This window comes from Pezoporus occidentalis, unplaced genomic scaffold (genome assembly GCF_034315485.1).
Source record: "Pezoporus occidentalis ecotype Australia unplaced genomic scaffold, CSIRO_AGI_Poc_V1 ctg39, whole genome shotgun sequence".
NCBI lineage: Eukaryota > Metazoa > Chordata > Aves > Psittaciformes > Psittacidae > Pezoporus > Pezoporus occidentalis.
Window position 1 is genome coordinate 9,084,057 of NW_026915713.1, and position 23,656 is coordinate 9,107,712.

Genomic DNA, 23,656 nt, shown 5'->3' on the forward strand with positions numbered 1-23,656 from the left:
TTTCTGTTAGTGTTTGGATCTAACCAACCACATACCAGATTTGTTAAGTTGAAAATGGTTTGGCAAGAACAATGTTGAATCTTGATTTCTAGCCTGTTGTCTGTGGTCAGGGCAGAGACTCAAGATTTCTGTGGTTTTGTTTGCATGTGCTGATATTTGGAATATAAATTTGTGAGGAATTGTTTTATCTGGATTTGCATTGAAATACATTTGAAGATTACATCATCTTGCAGGATTAGATCATTTATTTTTATTGCTAAGTTTATTCATTTATGAGCTTGAACAGCATCCCTGATGCAGATAGAGTGAATTTATCTGCCTGCGTTTATATTCTTATAGTAATAAATTCTAAGCAAGAAGAAGATACTGTGATGGTTGATATTATTCAGAGCTGCGAAGTTGTGGTTGTAGCAAGTATGTGAAATCGTGTAGTTTGTATAGAGAGCTTTTCTGCTTATAGAACAAAAAAGTGCACACATCTTGTACGTCTCATGAGCTCGGGTAGTTTTTTCATTATTTTCCTTAAATGCATAGCTGAAGTTTACTTAAAATTACCAAAGATTATTTCCTGCTACTTACATGGGTACATTCATTGTAAGTGCTTTTCAGGAATGTAAAAAATTTACTGCCCTTTCTTTACTCCCTGGATGTGAAGATATAGGGCTTGGCCCACACTGAAAGAAAAGGATTTGCACCTTTTGTTAGTTGTCTTAGTCCTGGAGGCCTACATGCAAATGTGACAGTAAAAATTCTTATGAGGGAGCCCAGTGCTGTCCAGTCGCATAATGCCTTTAGCAATCTGAAAGAATTCAGGGAGAAAAGGGAGAGCTGTCATAACATCAGGAATCTTCTGATATCATCTGAATCTACCAGCTCTGAATTTTTACCTTGGAATTTATAAAAACTATGAGTCCATTGAGTCACATTAGAACTTTATTATGTGCTCCTTCTGCTGTTTCTTCTCACCTGCTCTTGTAAGCTGCTTGTTACATCTCAGCTTTTTTCCTGCTCTTGTTGCCAGTATCTTTCAGCATCTCATTTTACTCCTTTTTTGAGATATCATTATTCTCTCCAGAGTCCAGAAACCACATGTACAGCTTTGCTTGTGTATATGTTGAAGTATCACCTCTGTGAAGGAATAGCTCAGATTTTATTGTATTGTACCAGGCTTATGTGGCAAGGTTTTGAAGGCAGGGCGCTGCAGGGCTTGCATCTGTGAGAAGGCGTCAGGAGTTGCCCCCACATCGAACATTTCAGCCAGCTCCAAAACAGGCCTCTTAATTTTCTGTTGCATATTAGGGTTTTTTGGAAGGAGTAGGCCACTTCTAAGTACCAGGTGAAAATTAGAGTATATATACATAGTAAGGTGAGACAGGATGTTCAGGCACTGGCACAGGTTGCCCACAGAGAAGCTGTGGCTGCCCCATCCCTGGCAGTGTTCAAGGCCAGGTTGGATGGAGCTTTGAGCAACCTGATCTAGTGGAAGGTGTCCCTTGCCATGGCAGGGGGGTTGGAACTAGGTCATCCTTAAGGTTCCTCCCAACCCATCACCATGCTGTGATGCTGAGAACCAGAGAGGTTTTATGGTAGATGTACACAATAGAAGAAATGGAGAAAGTCAAAGTACATTTGTTGACTCAAGGATCTTAATCATACCTTAGAAAATGTAGATAAAGAGTTTTTAATTGTTTGCAGTGAGAACTAATAATAAATATATTGTAATGACTAAAATGCTGTAGAATAGCTATAGTTTAATAATACTGCCTGATATTCATATATTAAAAAACCTGAAGCTTTTAAAAAACATTCTTTCATAACATTTAACCAGGTGCTATATCCCTATTTGGCCATATGCATTACTGAGCTTTGCAAAGATGAATGTAAGAATCAAGTATATTTTAATTTAACAAAGTACTCGACCCTTGAATGTTTTATGTTCACAAAGAAAATAGCTCCAGTCTGTATTTTTTTATGAAAATATATGAAATAAAAGTGTATGTGTGACTGATGTCTCTGTCGGGGGGGGGGGGGTTGGGTTGTTTTTTGGTTTTGGGTTTTGTTTTTGTGGTTTGTTTTGTTCTGTTTTGTTTTCCTGGCCAGTGAGAATAACGAGCACCTGCAGAGAAATAAAACCATGCTACAAACCCAGGAATCTTTCCAGAAGCCTGTCTGCTCTTTCAGGTGCCTCCAATTGAGGAAATGTTAATTTAAGAACTTTGCCCTTTCCTACCTAACATGACCATTGAGGTATTTGAGGTTGACAGTACTAGAGACTTTAAAGTCACTATCTTTAACTGGGTCAGGGAAACAATTGGTGGATTTGTAGAGAGAACAACAGCTATCCTATCATTGCCTCACAATAAAATTTATACAGAAATAGATGCAGTTCTGTTAGTTCCTGTCTTTTGGCCTAGAGCCAACTATACATGTAAACAGAAACCACCAGAGTGTTTGTACATCTGTCCAGCAGGCTGTAACAATTTATTAAAAGAATCAACACTAGAAACAAAAATGTCAGAGATTGTGTGATTGGTTTAATATAATATATAAAACTGGTTTTGTTCTAAACTCGGGTATATGATGAAGTCCCTGTGACTTCTAATGATGTTTTATTGTTTGTATTTTATTTAAAGCTTGGAAAGAAATCGCAAGTGTAAAGCTCAGCCAGATGCATTGGTGTTGGTTCTTAATTTTTGTTTGTGTTTTCCACTGTGATTCATACACACTTAAATATGCCTGCTTCAAAAGATCATTAGAAAATAATAGTCTTAACAAAACATGTAAACCTAGGATTTGCTGATACATCCGGTGGTTGTGCTGCTGTTCAGGGACCCAGACAGGCTGACAGGAACATCATGAAGTTCTGTAGAGAAAGTGCAAAGCCCTGCACCTGAGGAGGAACAACCCCAGACACCAGTACATGCTGGGGACAGGCTGGCTGGAAAGCAGCTTGGCAGAAAAGGAGCTGGGGGTGCTGGCTGAGCATGAGCCAGGAAGGTGCTGTTGCAGCCAAGGACAGCAGAGTCTGGAGCTGCCTTAGGCAAAGGGTCACCAGTGATCAAGGGGTGATCATTCCCCTCCTCTCAGCACTAGCAAGAGCTGGATGGTCCCTTCCAATCCAGACCTTTCTATGATTAAAGGATTGGAGCATCTGTAACATGGGGAGAGTCTCTGCAAGGTTGAGGTTGTTTAGCCTAGAGGAGAAGCAGCTTGGGGAAATCTTATCGGTGTGTATAAATACCTGACAGAAGACAGTAAAGAAGATGGAGCTGGGCTCTTCTCAGTGGTGCCCATGACATGGCAAGGGTCAACGGGCACAAACTGAAACACAGGAAATTCCATTTAAACATAATAATTGCTCTCTGTGGTTCTGGTCAAACCCTGGAACAGGTTGTCAAGACACTGTGGACTGTAGAGGTACTCTAAACATGACTAGACAAGGCCTGAACAACTGCTGTAGTTGACTGCTTTGAAAAGGGGATTGGTTTAGATGATCTCCAGAGGTCTCTTTGAACTGCATTGATTCTGTGATTTATTGTCCAAAGCTGTTCTGACTTGCTTTTATACTGAACTGAGGTTTTACAGCATCAAACATGTTTCCAGAAAGTTTAAAAAGTCTACATTTTAGGAAGGTAGTGCAGCACTGGGATGGGTTGCTCAGAGAGATTGTAGTCTTCATACTTTCAGGCCTCTAGACCATGGTGAATTAAACTCAAGGCTGTCCTGGTTTAGTACTGGCAGACATCCTCATTTGACTGGGAGATTGACCTGGATGATCTCTGGAGGTCCTTCCAACCAAACATTTCTGTGATTCTGTGTCCCTGTGAATTTTAGATACATGTGTGCATCACACATTTAGAAAGTGAATAAGGGTTCTTGCTAATCAACATGAATGAGATCATTGTGATTGATTGATCCAAGCAACTTAACTTCCTGTAGCTGCAGTTCATTGAAGGGGCTGTTGTTATGCACATGGTGACCTATATTCTGTCCCGACTGTTTGGAATTTCTGCAGTTGAGGATTCCTGCCACTGCAGAGGCACAAAGAACAGCTTAATCTGTTATACCTGCAGGTGTCATAGCGCAGAGAGTGCAGCAAAAGAAAACGTTTTTGGTTAAAAAGAAGCCCAAGTTTACCAGGGTGCTTGAAAGGTCAACACATCTGGAGTAACTGTGTTTTGCTTCTAGATCAGTAACTGTTTTCTGTTTATAAAACAGGTGTAAGTTTATGCAACAGAAGTACCTAAGTTCCACTGCTCTCTTTTCCTTGAGAGTAACCTGTAGAGATTGTCACTGGGGTAAGGATAGTTTATCTCTGTGCTGATCCGTTTTGATGACTCTGCAATAAATGAATGGTAGTGAATAATCAAATCCCTTCATGTCAGCTGGTAACTAGCTTTAGCTAGTGTCACATTTGCTGTACTATTAAATAATGGCAAGATTTCATGGCTTTTCATACCTATGCTAGTTACAGCATGTGGACTTGTTTTGATTGTTTTTAGTGTTGATTATCAAATGGAAGACTGTCCTCACTGTTCTGTTCCTCATTGTCTCCTCCTCCTCTACTGGATGGGTAGGAGGTGGGGGAAGGAAGGAAGAATGAGGCAACACTGAAAATCATGTTGCAGCACATCATCTGGAATGATGTAGGTGGTTTCAGGTTGTGTGCATCTTATGAGAGATGTTTTCAGAAGTTGACATAAAATCATGCAGCAGATTAAGTGTTTGCTTCACTGAGTAATCTAGTTGTTCACTGATCTAGTTGTATAGTTGTGCACACACTTGCACACAGATCTAAATGTATTTGTTTATCTGTAATAAATGTATCATATCAGTATATATGGTTTTGAAGTAAAAAAAGGAAAAAAATGGTTTTCATGCTCATAGCTAATTATAGCTAAGTGTACTTTAGTTCCAGACAATTATTCTCAGTAGCTTGATTGCAAACTTGGAAAGCAGGGTTTGTATGTGTTAGCAGGTGTTCCTCTAAATATAGTAAATAGTGTTATCTGCCCATTTTCTGCATTTTCAGCAATGGCAGCAGCATTTGTTAAATTAAGTTGAAAACATCAGAAGTTTTGTAGAATTCTGCCAGGTTATGTTAACTCAAGACTTTTTTCCCTCCATTTCTTTGCAAGGAATGTAGTAGTTACTCAAATTCTTATTTCTACAAACAAAGAGCATATCATAATGTATATTTGGTACAATAAACATTTAAATATGGAAACTATTTTAGTAAGTGAAACATTAGGCAGTTTACATTGTGCGCAGTGGTTGTTAATCTTAAGGTTGTCAGGGTAGTTTAAATAGAAGCAGGACGTAGGGAATAAGACCTACATGTGTATACACAGTAGAAAAGCAACAGGTGTCTTTAAGAAAAACAATCCCATTTTCCTCTCTGCTTTTTCTATTAGTCCTGATGTTGGCTGCAAAAGTTCTGACAACAGATCACAGACCTAAGCCTCTTTTCTGTTCCTCTAGTGCTCTGGGTGAGGTAATGCATTCCTTTTGCCCAGCAACGTGTAGCTTTTTGGTGTCTGAAAGAAGGAACAGTTGGAGATCCAAGTTGCCAAAACAGAACTGAAATGCAGAGGAGAAACAGTTACTCAACTAAACAAAGGAAAAAAAAGGAAAATGAACAATAGAGAATGCATGAAGAAGTAAGATGGAGTAATGGGTATAAGGACACAGAAAAAGGAGAATTAAACAATTTGATCTCTGATCAGAGTTATCATTTGCAAGACATGAACACAAACTGTTAAATTTGAAACAAAGAAAACCAACCAAAAAAAAAAAAAAAACAAAATAAACCCCAACAACAACAATTCCTCCTTATTGTCTGTCCCCATGAAAGATGTCTCTAATACTTTTAATTCTAATCATGGGTTATATAACTTCTTAAAAATGAAAAACAAACCAACAAAAAATCACCATCCCGAACTATTATTTACAAAGATGGCAAAATATATTCTCTCCCTTTTGGTAATAAAAATACATGGATACTGGTTCGACATCACCTGTGGCCATAAAGAAAGCAAACTCACCAAGTGTGCTTGAAAACATTGTTTGTGTTCTAGTGAAAGTGGTTTCACTTTCATCTCCATTAAATACGGTATCAGAGGAGTTGGGAAATGAAATTAACTTTTAAATTCAAATTTAATTAAGTTAAATTAGTGTTGTTTGAGTTATTTTCAACATCAGCAAATTAGTTGCATAGCTGAAGACCTGAAGTGGACAGAATTGCATGTACAAGGAAACTCTTGGTTTTGGTTGCACAAAGCTTGTTCGCTTTGGGTTGCACATTTGCATTTATAGGCAATAGTAGAATTGGAAGGCAGAGGAAGAATAGGACTCACATACTTTAGCGTAACAAAATGTGAATAGATGTATGTAATATCCATGCAGATATGTTTGTTTTTTTTCATCAGTTTTTCAAAACAGACGTCAGTATAGAAAAAAAAGAATTTTTCTAGTGCCCTTGTCCTGACAAGCTTTAAGGTTTTAAGGGGAGATAATGTGCTATGAAAAAGCTGAACTCCTGCATAGACCAAAGGTGATAGTTGTGTTTCTGATTTTTATACTCAAAAAATAGTAGGAACAATTAAGGAAAGACCATGCTGTTCAGCCTGAATTAGTTATTTAATTCTAGGTGAATGGCTCAATTTTTATGTGATTGAAAATCCCTGGGAAGCTTAATGATTTGAAATACATGGATTTACAGAGAGATGTTTTATTTGTGATTTGGTTTTGTTTTTCTTTCAGTTTTCGTTTACTGTGCTCAAAGATTGGGAAAGGAAGGGAGAGATGAGCAGGTGGGGGCTATGCATAGCAGGAAGAAGATGGCATCGTTCCCTGTAAGAAATACCCATGATTCGTTTGGACCACTTGAGGAAAAGAATACATACTTCTGCTTCATCTTGCTTCTGACACTTTAATGAAATTACATATTATGTACAGAAATGTACAGACTCACTGGGGCATAATGGAGTGAAGAAGTGAGGATGGTCCATTAAGCACCCCTCTCACACTCCTCACACACACAATATTGGGGGGGGGGCGGAACCCAACAAAAACCAACAAAAACCAACAAAAAACCCAACCAAGTTTTCAGACTGAACATGTGATGTATATGTTCTGGCTATTCTGCAATTTAGACTGTGCCCTATCACTGTGCATACAAGTGATGATTAAAATGGTCACAGTATTGATACGCTTTAAAATTATGGGATAGTAGCTTTAACTTTTAATTTTTCTGAAGTAATTCTATTAGAACTGAATAGCCTTTCCCTTAGTTTCTACAGAAAAGATCAAATGGACTGGGATTTTTCAGCTTGTAAAAAAAAAAACAACATTCAAAAGCTTGAAGAATGTGAATGTGCTTTCTGAAGTAGGCTAGTGTATAATGTAATGAAATTAGGGTGCAGATGTTTTAAAACAAGGGAGTAGGTTTTCAAGTAATGCTTAAGTGTTGACATTAATTGCTTCTGAATCTGTATGCTGAGTGATTTGTTTTATGCTTTAGGAAAATTATTAGATATCCAGTTAAGAATCACTAGTGTGGGTACAGTTCATGATTTAGGGAGCACCTAAGTTGCTGTTGGTGAAAAGTTGCTAAGCTATGTAATGGAAGTGTGTTTTTACTGCACTGTTCTTAGATGGCTTCCTTAAACATTCATAAGTAGCTGCTCTCAGAAACAGGATCCTGAGCTGGAAATTTTGAAAGCGTATGACTTCTTTCTGTAGAAGGCCACAGAAAGAAAGGTTCTGCACAATAGATAGTGATATTAAAAAGGCTGTGCAGACTTCTTTTTTTTTTTTTTTTTTTTTTGACACCCACAGAAAAGAGCCCCCCCCCAAAAAAAATCCAAAACCCACCACCAAACACCAGGCAAAACATTCCCCCATCCGCTTTTTTTTTAAATGAAACAAACCCCATTTTCATTAATGCCTTGTATGTACAAAATAAGGACTGTGCGTCTTGGCAACAGTATTGAGTTTTAATTCCTTGCGTTTTGTTCTCATTCCTACAAATTATTTTGACTGAGTAGAATGACAAAAGCATTCTTTATAGATCAGTTTGTAGCATTCAGATTTGCACAGGTTTCAGGATAGAGAATCTGTGATCTCTTATTTCTAATAAGAGGCTTCTTTTCAGACACTGTAGTAGAGCATGAGGTTTTATTTTGACAGTTGAAATTAAGACAGGCTGAGAAAGTTGGGGTTGTTCAGCCTGGAGAAGACAAGGCTGTGTGGAGACCTCATAGCAGCCTTCCAGTATCTGAAGGGGGCCTATAGGCGTGCTGGGGAGGGACTCTTCTTTAGGGACTATAGTGACAGGACAAAGAGTAATGGGTTAAAACTTAAACAGGGGAAGTTTAGGTTGGATATAAGGAGGAAGTTCTTTCCTGTTAGGGTGGTGAGGTGCAGGAATAGGTTGTGACTGCTCCATCCCTGGCAGTGTTCAAGACCAGGCTGGACGAAGCCTTGGGTGAGATGGTTTAGTGTGAGGTGTCCCTGCCCATGGCAGGGAGGTTGGAACTAGGTGATCTTAAGGTCCTTTCCAATCCTAAATATTCTATGATTCTATGGAATCTCATGCATTCTTTTTCTTTTATATTTAAATAATACCCGAGTTGGCCATCTGAAGTCTTCAGCTCCCCTTTGCTAGAAGGACAGCCGGAAGAAGAAGGTAGGGAATTTGGTTTTTTATGCTGAGTACGTCACTGGCAGTGGAAACAGTGATCTAAAATTTGAGCTCTGTGTTGGACTGTGTACAGCTTTCAAAACCTGAAAGTATTGTAGGAGGAACATGTGCCATTAATTGGGAGTCCCTGTTCTTGAAAAGGCTTCTTTTACTGGAGGCAGATTGAACAGCACTCTGCAAAATCTAGAGTGAGGTACATTGATTGTGTTGGAACAAAACCCACATTATTATTCCTAGTTCATTATGTATCCCCTTTTTGGTAGTAGTTGATGGTCAGAGGTGTATGTCTGAGCCCACAATTTCTGTAAGACTCTTTCCAAATACATGTGTTGCCCAGGGCTGTTGGAATGGTTTGATTTAGGATTCTAGATTTGTCTGAAGTAAAGATGAATTCACTTTTTGTATTAGCCATGAGATCATCCTGTGTGCTCAGTTCTTCACGGATCTGACCAAATGCTGCTTTCATAGTCTTAAATTAACTATCAGTTCTTTTGCAAACTGTGTTCCTTGGGTCTCTCTCCTAGGGAAAAGGAGCTTCATAATCTTCCCTTTGTTTCCTCCTCAGAGTCAGCTGGTGTTTTCTTCCCAGAACTATTGGGAAAGTTGCTTCACAGAAGGCTCCCAGGATGTCTGTGGAAGGAGTAGCACCACTTCCTAAACATTATCAGCAGAAACAGCTTATCAGATGCAAATATTTATTGATTTTTCATCAGTCTAGGTATACAATGAATATTTAAGGCATATTGGTTGAAATATTCATTCCATAGTGCTACTTTCACTGCTAATGCTTATTAAAGAGAAACTGCATTTTTTAAGTGCTTGAAAAGAACTTTGCGATTTTTTTCAGGCAAGAGGATTAAGCCAGATTTATTTTCACAGGCTATGCCTGCACAAGTCACAAATCAAAAATATTTTCTTTATGCCTTGATCTAGTGTTGCTTGATATTGTTTGTTTCAAATCTACTACTGCCATCGAGAGATTATGCTAACAGATGGAGTGATAAAAGTGAATGACAGAAGCGATTTTTACTTCCTAACAGTAAATAAAATGCGTTGGCACTCACCTGTAGAAAATCTAACCACTAACGGAGTTGCACTTTGGGAAGTGAAGAATAATTTGTGATTTGCTTGTTTTGGGGTGTGTGGTTTTGTTCGTTCTGTAGTTCAAATGTAGACATAAAGCATTAGGTAACTATAGGCTGCAAAAAACCAACAAGACTCGTGAAACTGTCTTGTACGCTAAGGGCTTCAATTCGCAAGAGTATTACTGTGTTGCGACAAGAAATCTGTCCTTCAGCTGGTTTTGCTTGTGTTCTGTGTGTACACTTGCATCTGTATCCTTATGTGTGTTCAGTGTTGAAGAACAGGAGAATGCCATACAGTTGTAATGAAACAGATTTTATTTTCCTGCAGTACTTCACTTTTGTAAGCTTGAAATCTTCCTTTACGATGTAAAATTGATTTTGCCTGTTGATAGTAAGCACTGTGTGTTTCTCTTCATGAGGGAGGAGAGGGATGTAAGAAACATTTTTATATGCAGCTGTGCATACAATGCATGTACAACTTTGACTTAAGGTAGAAGTAGTCACAGAAACTGTCAAAAGCCTTGAAAGCATACAACTTTGTTGAGACACGCCTTATAGTGGAATAATTCACTGTTGCAGGAGGATTAGAGAATAAGTTTGTTAAAAATAAATGGCACTTAAAAGTTTTAGAAACTGTGTTTGAGCACAGGTATATAAAAATGCAGGAATTCATGATGTTGAAAGAGTATTAAAGGAAGCATGGTGCTGAAAAAAATACTGACATTTCCTATCATCACTGCATTACATATGTATTTAATTATTATGGCAAACAACAGCTACTTGTGAGGTTATAAATAGATTTGTCTTTTATATTTTAAATGTTTCCTGAACCAGAAAGTGTCATATTTCCAGAAAAAAAGGTGTTAACTTTGAGGTTGTTAATGTAGAGTAACAGTAATGTGAGGAAAAAAAAATTACTAATGCTAGGAGAAGTACATGTAAAATATCCAGCTTAATTAAATTCAGAGACCAAAGGACAAATTGCCAGAAACACACAGATGTGTGAAGTGCTGTTTAAGAGCTGTGCAGAGCCAAGACAAAATGGAGAAGACATATCTCATATTCCATCTATGCCACCTGCAAGGAATAAGAACAGGGAAGGCATGTATACAGCTATTCTCTTCTAAAATACCTTCCCAGCTTTGAGTTTGTGTTGGATTTGGATTTCCAAGGTCAAGAAAGTGATCTAAATAACTCAAAGATCTGAAAAATTTAATTATTACCAGCGTGTAAAGTTTCCAGTGAAAACTTCCATAAACTTTGAAGATTGCTGAACCCAGACCTGGAGGTACAGAGAAGTGTCTGACTTCCAGCAAAGGCTGTCTAGAAACCATGGGTGGACATAAGTACTACTGTGTTCTTCCAGGAATGCAACCCAGGAAGAATGAGCTGAGCACATTTGACACACATAAAAAGCAGGGAGTTAAGCCCAAACCACAGCTCTTTTTTCTTTGTCAGATTTCAGAAACATATAGGGTACCAATGCCTGTATCCTGGTGCTAAAGGCATTTTCCTAGGAGGTGAGAAGGATGCATCTGAATAGATTGGGAGCTTCTGCATAGTGAATCAATGTTTCCCCTTAGTGCCGTAGTGCCTGAGCTGTTATGTGAGAAATGAGCAAAAACATCAATTAATCCATTTGTCTGGATACAGATAATATGGTTGAGAAAAACTACAGGAAATGTTTAACGTAACTTGAGGTGCTTATTTCAAGTGTAGCTTAGGTATCCAAATTCATTAAAAAATCTGAAATTTCAGAAATGCATTTCTCTGGCACATTTCATTTTGGTAATTGTACGTATTTCCTCTACTCAGATTACTCAGTATTGTGAGTACTGTTTTTCTATACCTAAGGGTATACATACACTATATAGAAAATACAGGTACTTAATGGACCCTGTGAGTTCCATCCCTAGAGCCAGCCACCTAATCTCTCGTGCTCTGGCTTTTAGCGCCAAGTCTTACTTTTGATCTGACCTTGGATACACTTTAACAAGAGTAGTTTAAACTGGTACAGTTAATTTTGTGAGGTCACTTAAGGCACATTTGTTAATTTTGGCAGTTCTTTACACAGTAAATAAAAAGATTCTGTTTTTCAGTTATATAAAAAAATTGGTTTAAAAATTCTGAAAACAGCCTTATCTTTGATTCCTGATGAATGTATCTTTGATGGAAAAGTAGCATAAGCAATAGAGGTGGGGAGAGGGGAAGGTTTTCAGTGCGGAATATTTTGCAAAAATGGACAGTGCATATGTAAAGAAAACTTCCAGGTGCAATTTGCATGCATGGATATCCTGAACTGTGCTGCTTGTCATGCTCGTATTAATGGTATTCGTTATTTCATATCTGTAAAAATACTTCTTTATAGTCCATCAAAACACCCCTTATAATCTGTTGTCAAATACCTGCCTAAACAGTCATGATGGTATTTGTGCTTATGTTCTTCTGTCTCTTATTTTCTTGTCTCCTGTTGCAAGTGTCTTGGAGATACCAGTCTTAATCAGTACACAGAAAGTGAGAAGATGTTGATATATCTAGATGAGACAGTGAAAAGCTTTATTTAGTAGTGAAAGATCATATTATAGAGGAGAGATGGAATAATTTTGGAGACTGAATTGATTAGGGTGAAATATAATAGGAAAGTGCAAATGTCAAAAAAAGCATTTATCAGTAGAAGAGTGCATAAGAAAACCTGAGGAGTGCTAGCTGACCCAGATGATATTTGCCAAGCAGAAATGAATCTGAATTCTGTAAAGGCACATTTGATATTAGGCTGTATTAGATGAAGTTATCTCTGAAATAGCTAGAGCTAAATGAGGCTATTTTACAAAGCACTGGGAAGATCTAATGTAAAATTTTTTATTCAGGAATGATGTATTCTGATTGTAATACATGCAGCTGAGGACTAGGAGAGTGATTTGAGTGCTTATCTTTTAAATACTTAATTTTATTTAAGGTTATTAGATACTATTGTACGCTCTTATCTCAGTCTTTCCAATGTGAATCGATTGCTAGTGGTTTGCAAAAAATGTTGCACCAAAATAGCTAACCAAATAATAGCCACCAGCAGATGCCTAGAGAAAAGTAAGAAGGGGGCTAGCCCATATGATACCTCCTAATCTCTTTTAGCTTTGGAGCATTTTCAGCTTGAAGGTTTGTAAACTTCTCAGGTTAGTCTGTTTACTTACCTGCAGTGAATCTCTCTCACAGGTACTTGTCTAGCTTTTCCTTGACCGCATCGTGTAAGCTTCTTGTATTAAGTGACCCTGGCTCAGAGCCCAGAGAGCTGCTCTTCATTGCCTGTAGAATCACAGAATCCTAGAATGGTTTGGGTTGGAAGGAACCTTACAGTTCATCCAGTTCCAACCCCCCTGCCGTGGGCAGGGACACCTTCCACTAGACCAGGTTGCTCAAAGCCCTGTCCAACCTGGCCTTGAATACTGCAGGGGATTATGGCATATTTACTTTCAACCCAGCTCCTTCTGCCTTTATGTGATACTCCTTTGTTTGTTTTATTGGGAGAAGCTATGAATATTTTATCTTTGTCTCAGGTGTTGCCAATAAAGATTTTGTAGATCTCTGTCATAGCAGCTCCCAAACTCACATTTTCTGCAGAGTCCCAGCCTATTTGGGCATTTCTTGTATGATGTGGGTAATTCATAGAGTACGTAATTGCCCTCTCAGAACCCTTTTCACTTCCACTGTGTCCTTTGTTGAGAGGACCAGGCAAAAGCTTCATGCAATATTTAAAGTATGGAACAAACACAAGTTTTCAGAATTATATAGAATTACTTTTTTTTCTGGTTTATACTCCTTTCCTAATATTTCCTAATTTTCATAATGCTTCTTGAGGTTTCTAATTTGGGGTTTTTTTTTCTGTATGGCCAAGCACTGAGCTAATGCTTTCATGGAATTATCTAACATAACTCCACTGTTCTGCTCCTTAGTGTTACTGGTCTACTCAGAGCCTCTTGTTTTATATATGAAGCTAGGATTAGTTTTCAATACATGTATCGTTTTACATGAATCTAAATTGAATTTCACCAGCCATTTTATTATCTGATCACTGAGTCTGATAAGGTGTTTTTGTTTTCTTTAAGGCGGTCATCCTTACTACCTTGAATAAGTATGTACCATCAGTAGATCTTCTTACCTCAGTGATGTACTGCCATCCCTTTCTCCTTCTCCCTTGCCGTGTTGCTTTTGCTTGTGCTAAACAGGACAGTTTCCAGTGCAGCTCCCATGCCTGTGATCTCCCTCCATTGCAAGAACTGAGTCTGAACTCCTCTCCCTCCGTTGCAAGAACTGAGTCTGAACTCCTATCTTCTGGTTCCTCTGTTTTAATCACTTACTTTTCCATACCACAACCTTTGCTTTTATGTCTTGGCAGCTCAGTTTCCTGAAAAGCCTTTAGTGAGGAATTTTGTTTAAAGCCTTTTTAAGAAAAGTGAGTAGGCTGTGTGAGCAGGATCACCCTTGTGCATGAGGCTGTAACCCCTGAAGAGAACTTAAGCAGGTTTGTAAGGTGGGACTTGCCTTTAGAGAAGCTGGGTTGGCTCTTCATTGATGGATTATGTTTAGTAAGATGTCCACTAATTCTGTCCTTTGTTATACTTTCTATTATCAAATCTTAGGCTTGCTCCAGTCTTTTCCCCAGATCTTTATTGTTTCTCAAGCTAGGCATTGTATTAGTGAGCTCTAGTGTTTAGGTACCAAAGGAATTGTAGTAATTTGGCTATTTTATCTTTTATTTCATTAGAACCCATTCAGCCTAGGTGATATGTTAATTTGTGTGTTTGTACCATAGCTTCTTCCACAGATACTTTTATTTTAAGCTGAATTTCTGTTTAGTGACTTACGGATTTAGCTGTTTAGTCAGCTGATTACCGTTTACCCTGTACCAGCATTTGCTTTAGTAAGTTGTGTCTCTGGCACTGTGGTTCTGATGTGATATCCTTGTTCTAAAAGCCCCTTCTGGCTTTTTCAGAGTCATCTTCATTTTTACATGCTTTCACCTTATGAAGATTAGCACAGCTGTGGTGATTTTTCTTGGCCTTTGTTGCTCATGCAGTGATACTGATCTTAAGTACATTATAGTCACTGCTTCAGTGGCACTTGCACTGTGAGGTTTTGGGGAGCTCCACCCATTCCTCTGTGCAAAACATGTCATGGGTTGTATTTACTGTTTTGTGATGCTAACACATGAAGCAACCTCTGATCTAAAATATTAGTGGGATCTATAAAATGTCATGTGTATGATGTTTGTTCCATCAGCATAATACCTAATACAATTAAATGCTCTGCCTTCACTATGTCTCTGATGTCTTTAGCAGGTGATGCTTCTGTTGCAGTTGGTGTCACTGTTGTGGTAGGGGAGGCAGCAATATGCAGCAGAACTTTGTATATCTATTTGTAATTTCAGTTGATGCAGATTGTCTGCTAGTCACTGAAATGGTAGTTACTTAGATTTGACTTTAAACTCTCTTTTTAATACATAGTCCTCTTGTACACCTAGCACAGTTTGCATTATCTGGGCATTTTGTTTCCCCAGGCTTCCTTTCTCAAAGCTTCAAATATGTCTGGTATATTAATGTTTTTATTTAGAACAGGAAATTGATCTAAAATGGTCCTTTGAATTTTCAATTCCTGTTCTAATATTGAAAGTGTAAATAACATATTCTGCATTATTAATGCATTCCATAAATTGAGACATAGGTGTTACTAATTTGATCAAATTAAGCGTTTAGAACCTAGTTTAAAAAGTAATTGTATATAAAATGAATATTAGGAAAAAAAGTGGCACAGAAAATTACAAAATGAAATGTCTTAAGTGCTATGTGCTGAAAGTATGAGCTGTGTAGTGCATGCTGTTAATGTGGAAGTTCTGGTGATGTAGAAATATGCAAATGGGTACTTTTCTCAGCTCTTCTGTTGAAAGCCTAGAATAATAAAATAGAACAAATAGCTGAACAGATCAGCCAGGATAGTAACAATAGAATTCTGTACTTGACAGAACATTTTTGTGTTAAATGTATATCCTTCTCATTTTAAGGGGAAAATAATTTGTTTAAAAAAAGCATGTGGCATTTTCTCTTAATTAAAGAAAAAATCAAACAACCAACCCAACAACTAAGTCACATAATAAGCATTTCCTCCTGATCTGTAGCATCAGGTGAGTCTGGTACCTGTAGGTCAGAGATTCCACAGTTATTTGGGTTTGACCTCTAAATAAGATCTTCAGGGCAGGAGTAATGTCTTTATTCAGCATCTAGCACTAAATTAAGACTCAACATGATACCTCAGTAAAAATAATAATGAGCACAGAAAGAAAACTGTTGCAATTTTCATGCTCGCTTCTTTACCCTTTGCTCTGTGCGTTACGAAAACCCACACAGGTCATTTGGCCTTATTACTAATTTTATCTAAATCTAACACGCTGAACAACTTTGACTTATCCTAGCAGGATTTGTAGATAAGCAGCTACATGTACAGATCTAGCATATATCGTTTTGAGGCAGCTCTCTGTGCCAGAACTAGGGATGTCTGGTGAAAGTTCTTTAATCTGGGCCTCAGAAGATTTTTCAGGTGTTTTGTGGAATTTACTTAAGATTAACTATCCCCATTTCAGTGAACAAGCTCCAGGAAGCTTGCATTTTAATAATGGCGATAACATAAGTAAGTATTGTCTGTGTTCCCTCCTCCACCCCGCGTAGCCTTTGTTTGAAATTCAGCCAGCCTTCAGAGCTGTACAATGAAGTCCTTCCATTTTCTTTATATTTCTGTATTGTCAGAAGGAATTAAAAATAGAATTATGAGTGCAGCAAATAAGCTACTAAAATTTGTAGGAAACTGTTTCAAGACTTTCTAATAGTCTTGTTTTATATACACGTTCCGTTAATGCAGAGGATTAGCACATAGGAACATCTCCTGTAGCACATAGGAATAAGCAATTACTTCTTGCTTAATTTGTACTGGAACTTGAAAGAGTCTATTTTAATACTAAAAAAGTGAAATGCTTTCGTTAACACAGAAATGTGGCAAATGTAGTATGTGCCACCCAAAGATGATAATTTAAAATGTATTAAATACTGAATATAGTGTTTATATACTTTCTGGTAGCAACTTAGCCTGAATTTCTCAGAACATTTATACAGCTTTAATACTTCCTCTTAGTTTTAATGTGAAATTTGCTCATTCTTTGCTCTTTTCAATGGGAAAACATAAATGAAGACTCCAGTAGCATTACCAGTTGAAATTAAGAAAAACATTTGTAATATTTGTAACTATTGAAATGTGCCTCCCAGGTAGTGCATATGTTTGTTACTGAAATAATGTAGTAGATGCAAAAATAGATATATTTTTTTCATTGATGGGCTGATTTATCTGCTTTGAATTTTTTTAATTAATCCCTGAAAAATACTTCGAATATTTTTACCACCATTGCTTATTACTTTGAATTGGCTTCATTACAATTACAGGAACTATCAGGGCCTTCTCTAGGAGAGAGAATCTAGAGCTAGATTCGCAGTCTAAGACACTTCTGCTTACTTTCTGCCCTCCCTCATTGGGTTTTTTATCTGGAAATAATTAGAATTATTTCTTCTCTGTGTGCGTTTTGGGGGTCATTACAGGCCTGTCTGAACTCCACACTGAAGATGCTCTTGCAGTAATGTCAGGAGAGAGGCTCAGTGATAGGATTGTTCATTACAATGTAAGGAGGAGATCTGGGGACCTTGCTGCCAGGACAGCAGTGCCAGACACTGTTAGTGTGTTCAGTCAGAAAACAAGCACATTCCAGCTTCACAGGATACTACACAGCACATAATTATGCCTGACAATAGCCTCTTTCTCTCCCCATTTCAGTTTATGGAGGCAAATAAAATGCATCTTGGTATGGAGTACAATGACTCTATGCAGTTCTTTACAGTGCAGTTTTAAAACCATTCCCCTTTAAACTGATAGATCAGAGAGCATCTGATACTATTCTGAATGCTGGTAATTGAGGGCAGCGCAGAGCTAGAAACTAACACAGGAACCTTGAATGTAGGAGGCAGTCTCAAAACCAGAGTTTGTGTTCAGTAATTCAGTAATCCCTATCATAAAAAGGCAGGCTCAGTTTGTTCTTCAGGTTGCCTTTTTGCGGGGCATTGTACACTTGTTTAATTGTCTGTTTCTGTATGGGTCATTGGAAAGAATTGCGTGGTAGTTACTGCTCGCCACTCCCAGTCTAGCCTGGATTGCAGCTGAGAGGTAGAAGACTCTGGGCCTATGAGCCATCCTGTGACCTAACTGAGAAATGAGTTTGGTTGGAGTTAACAGCAGAACTATTCAAATTCTGTCATACTTACTTTGGATTTAGATGTATCTGAATTTTATTTTTTTTTTAAAGGTGTTGAACAAAGACAATGTTTTGGTATAAACTATCTTCCTTACGTAAGAAGGGGATAAAGGCATGTAAATTTTCTATAATTTTGGCAGTTACCTGAAGTCAGTACAAGTCCTATGCTCCTGATGTAGATGACTGAGACTCTTGACAAATGCTGTTCAAGTTTATTGTTGAGTTTTAAGATGCTCCACTCAGCTGCCTGTCCCACCTATCTGATGCCCCTTTGCAAAGATTTGTCTGCTTTTCACCTGTTCTTGATTCAGTACATCAGCAGACACCACTGATAGCTTCAGCTAAATTTGCCAGAGCTTCTGTAGCTGAAGCAAGATACTTAAGTATGCAGTACAGGTGACCTTTGTTTTTTTTGTGAAACATTGCAGCAACTTTCTTTGGGAGTTTGACAGACTTTTTGAAACATCTGTGGATGTTTTTAAGGACAGGTTAACCAATTATTTGCTACGAATAACTTCATATCATTGAGCCTTCCCTTAGAATGGAAGAATGGACTCTGTAGATGATCTAAAACCTTCCCTGCTCTTGAACTCGGCTTTATGAGTCTTTTAAAACTCCTACAGGAGCACTCTTGGGATCTGATTATTGTGGATTTGTGCACTGTTCAGTCTCCTGAGCACCTGGATGGGTTGAATGCAGAGACCGGTCTTCCTGAGTGACCTCTGTAGGGTGGCAGGCTCAAGAGAGGAACACTTTGGCAGAAGGCGGCTTTGCTGCCTCCTCCCCCCTCCAAAAGCCAGGAGGGTTTAGGAAAGCATAATGCTCTGGTGAAAGAGACCAACCATTGAGTTGGGCTCTCTCCAAAGTGACTCAAAGCAGCAGGAACTTCTAGCAGCTGTCCCTAGGGGAGTCTCTTTTGGGGAGCCCTGTCAGATCTCCTCCTGTGTTCTGCAGTGGAGTGTCTTTAACTTGCAGGAGATTTCAGAGCTTCCTGAAGCAGAGATGGGTCTCTGGGTAAGAGTACTTTCTTGCCAAGGAACTCCTCCTATGGAGCTGTTTCAGCAGCTTTGTACCTGCCTCGTGCCCAGGGATGCCTAGTAATGTATCAGCAGTGCTATTTCAGCAATCCTGACCAGAGGCTGAAAGGGGGTTTTTAAAGTTGGTGTTCCCATCTACAGTTGTGTTTAGAAGGAACAGGTGACCTTTAAGCAAGTTGGAAGTGGCAGGTAGGAAACTAGGCTTCTTGAAGACATAAAATACATCAATCTCATGCAAACTTCTGAGAACTGTGGAAACTTATTTTCTGCATGTTCTACTCATTCAGTGTCAGCTATTAGAAATAACCAAAAACTATGCAGTGATTGAAGACTTAGATTTAAATGAAGCATTCTTAGCAAAGTACCTTCAAAGTGAAAATACCTACTTCTGTAGTGAGAAAAGCCTGTTCCTAAAGCTTTTTTTGTTTCAATGTAATTGTTACTGTGTTGTTACATTGACAGGCTCTACAAAGAATAAGTACCTCTTCTTATCCTTGGCCTCAAAGTTAACACTTTTTCTCTAAGTGTTGTGCAGTCCTTATTCTCTCTAATTATATGGCAAGATGCTTCCTTTCTTCAACAAGTAGTAATATTTTTGAGTTACAGCAACAGTAGGGAATAATTTCTTTATGGGGAATAAGTATGGGCTGGAAAATTTACAGCCTTTATTATGAATGACTGTATGACTACAAATGCCAGCCAATGACTTTCAGCTTTTTTGTTTATGGATAAGGTTGTCTAAATATTTACAAAATGATAATTTAATGGTATTGCTGTAAAGTCTTGTACAAGGTCGGGCTTTGTTACTTTTTTGCTAATACAAGAAGAAAGGAAAAATACTCTGATACAGGCTGGGTATTGGGAGAAGATGCTTTGGACTTATGTAGCTTAACAGCAATACAGAAGGGTTTTCTTCCTGTTGTTTTCCTTTTAGTTGTTTTTTTGTGTTTTTTTTTTATGGTTAGTTCTCGGGGGGGAAGTGGGCTTAGTTTATGACTGGGAAAAAGATTTTGAAACAGTTCCTTTCTTGTTGCTTTAATACTCAGATTACTGTGCCCCTTCTTTCCCCTGACTCGTATATTGGAATGTATCATCTCAGTGCTAATAGAGTAGTTCTAAACACCCAGGAGTTGCCATGCGAGTTAAATAGTAATTATCTAAGCTGGTACTGGTCTTCAGTTCCAGCCAGGAACTTAAACTGGAAAATAAATCCATTGTTTTGATGTTATATCCTACTCCTAACTGTTTACAATTTTTCCCTTCAGCCAGACTTTCTATCAAGGACAAATAAGACTGCCTCTGACTGTGAGACCACTGTGCATTTCAGGGACATGTTCTCAGCCAAGCTGTTTCTGTTAGTATTTCAGCTATTTTCTGCTGAGTCTGTTGGCTTTACTTTCCTCACTCCATTAAAAACTGCTCTAAGACTTGTCAGCTTGCAGAGGGCTAAAGAGGCATGTCAGGGAATTTCCTCACTTCGAAGGGAGAACTTTGGGTTGCTCTCGCTCAGAGGATATAGGTCATGCTTTTGGTAGCCCTGTTACGTCCTCTGAAGTTCTTAGTTTTACATGTCAGTGCTTTACATACCTTGGTGCCATAATATAGTTACTGTACCTAGAGCCACTTTCTTGGTTCCAGTTCACTCAGAATTGAGAGAGTTACTTTTCCCCTGGGACTTCAAAGCCTCCAGTGACATACTGTAAAGAATGCTGTAGGTTGATTGTCTCAGATGTCTGTAAATTGGAGATGTGTATTTCATTCCCTGGTGGTACTACAGGCAGGAACACTAGAAGAACTTGTGTAGCTACCCAAATCAATAGTCTGCTTCTCAAATGATGTTTGTTTTCAAACCTCTTGAAAGCTTTGGCCTAAGCAGTTGTCACATTGTGGAGGAAATCTTATGGCATAAGACTACAGCACTGTAGGAGTGATTCAAGCCAGCGAGTAAGCTCAGATGGCAGCTTCTGTTCTTGCGTGGGTAATGGACTCTCTTATCTTGGGGATATGAGAACTGCTGTAAACAAAGACTAACCCTTCTTAAAATTCTTTATCTTCACATACAACTTAAAGCCAATCAGTTCTCAGCAATACTTGAATTGTGAGGTCAGGGGATTCCTTCCCAATTGCTGGGTTTTGTCTGCTTGTTGACTTTGAGTGTCACCAAAAGTGCAGTGAACACAGAACACAAAAATTGTTGCATAATAAATTTTCCTCTAACACAAGGTCTGCTTCTTAGAGATGTAACTCTGGAGTTCCTCCCCACAATTAACATCACTTGAATTTGCTGCCATGGCTGTTCATCTAGAGATGTGCCACTATATGTCATTCCCCCTTGCCCCTGATATGGAGGGTGTTTAGTTTGGTGCTAATTTAACTGTCTTTCTGAAAATTCAGTGGTGATATTGCTGACCTTTTTTGAGTCTTTGCTCTGGTTCTGAGGTGAATTTTCTGATTTTTTTATTTTTTTTTTTCCCCCCTTCAACCTCATGAGTTTCAAGGGCATCTTAAGAATTCAACCACTGCAGCAGATAATTTTTGTGCTCAGTGTTCATTGCACCTCAGACGTCACCTTGCATTGTTGCTTAGGAGATGCTTCCCTTTAGCTCTTACTTCTTCCTGTCATCTCTTTGGGATCAGCCCTGAAGCAGTTTCACCTTGAAAGGAAATATTCAACATCATTCTATTCAGTAACCCCCTACATCTAGTCCAATTCCTTAGCTACTCTTAGCCTTACCACCTCCATCTTTTTCAGTTACCTTTTTTTTTTCTTTTTTTTAAACGAAAGACTGAAATAAAAAGCTACTCTTCCAACCAGAGAGAGGTGGAATTAATCTTTCTCATCTCAAGAAAATAATTTAGTGCAGTTATTTTCTCAGGCCGAAGAGAGAGGGATGTTGGATCAGAGAAGTGTGGATGCCTGCTTTTGCTGGTTCAAGGTAATGTGCAAGACATAATGCTGTTTCTTTGAGAGAGATATTGGCCAACATCTCTTGGTTTTCAGGACACTCCTCTATCCTCTATCTGGCAGAAAACACCTTGCAGTCAGCAGTGATCTGGCCGTTATTGTGTGCCATTGTGGCTGATATGTTTTCATTAGTTAAACGCTCCTGGCAAATCACTTTGGGATATTAGTAAATATAAAAAGTCTCTTCTAACCCATATGTGAGCCATTAGGGAATAGCAGAACCATTCTGACTTGGTTTCCACCTATGTTTACCTTCTCCAATCTGTGGTCTGTACAATGGATTTTTTCCTGGTGCTTCACTACATCCTCTTCCCATACACTGGTGAGCTCCTTAGGTATTCTAGGTCACATAACAGCCTATCATGAATTCCCCATTAAATTCCACATCCACTCCTTTTCAGGCATGTCTCTGGATTATCTGGATTCCTGACTGGCGTTCCATCAGCGTACTAGTTACAGTCTCCTGGACGGTCTTCTCATCTGTAAGTCAGTAAAATAACCTGAATCAGTATCTAAAGAACACCTAATTATCACAAAGTCCATGTGATAATCAAGGTATTTTGAACTTCCATGACTACACAACTTGTCTTTCCATCAGAAAGGCATGTTGTTGCCTGGTTTTAATTGTCTTTAATTATAATATGTTTTAGTTATGTAAAACTGGGAAGATAGTAAAGGACAGAAGTACAGTTGGAGAGCCAGAATTTTCTAAGGAAAATGGGCAATGAAGAACATTTTAGAATGGGAAACAGCCTAATATTAATCATAAATATAGAATGTCTCCTGTCATCTAAGGAGTAAATTGTGCTTAAATTTAGTATCAGGGCAAGGATTTAACTAGATTTAAGATAGAGCTATATCAGTTTAGTTCAGGAATAGGACTATACAGTGTTGTCTTCTGTGTTGGATAGAATTAATTTGTGGTTTAAGGGTGGCATGTCCTACCCAAATTGAAATTTAGCCCCTCAAAGTATATAGCTCTCAGATAGTCAAATCTATTTATTTTCTAAGATTGCTTAAGACTGTGTGTATAAATACATTAGGCTTCTCCCTGCCTAGCTGAGACATTTAACTTGAGTCACCCACACATGCTTAGAGGTGCTTAATTTGTCTAGATGTCTTGAAAAGCTGGGGATTAGATCTATAGCTGATTTTATCGCATGTGAGAGTGGTCATTACTGCCTCTGATAGAGCATTCAGTTGGTTATGCCATATTACAGCACTGAGAAGTATGGGTGCAGCACTCAAGCTAGGGGATTTAAACCTACATTGTCATCTTTCTAGGGGAGAGAGGGCTAGGGAATAGAAGAAAAGTGCCTTTCAAATAACCAGCACATGAAATTGGAAGAACGCTTCTCTAATTTTCTCATCAATAATTCTGGAGATTGTTTTATCTAATGACAATGTGTGTATATATATTTAAATGCATAATTATTTTCTGGGAGTAAGATCTGGAAACCCAGTTCTGCTGCTTGCAGCTAATGCCCCTCGATAAGATATCTAATGTTTCTGAGATGAGATAAACTG

General features: G+C 38.3%; 1 protein-coding gene across 6 annotated transcripts in view; it reads left to right on the forward strand.

Annotated features, from left to right (window-relative positions):
- Positions 1-23,656, forward strand: part of WASF1 (WASP family member 1) — an 88,160-nt gene that overhangs the window by 25,197 nt on the left and 39,307 nt on the right. Inside the window, exon 1 of one of the 6 annotated variants that reach the window (XM_062632530.1) lies at positions 22,593-22,611. The exons of the other annotated variants lie outside the window; for them this stretch is intronic. The gene's annotated coding sequence lies outside the window, so the exon portion shown is untranslated. Of the gene's footprint in view, positions 1-22,592; positions 22,612-23,656 lie in introns of those variants that run through there. 6 annotated transcript variants of the gene reach the window in all.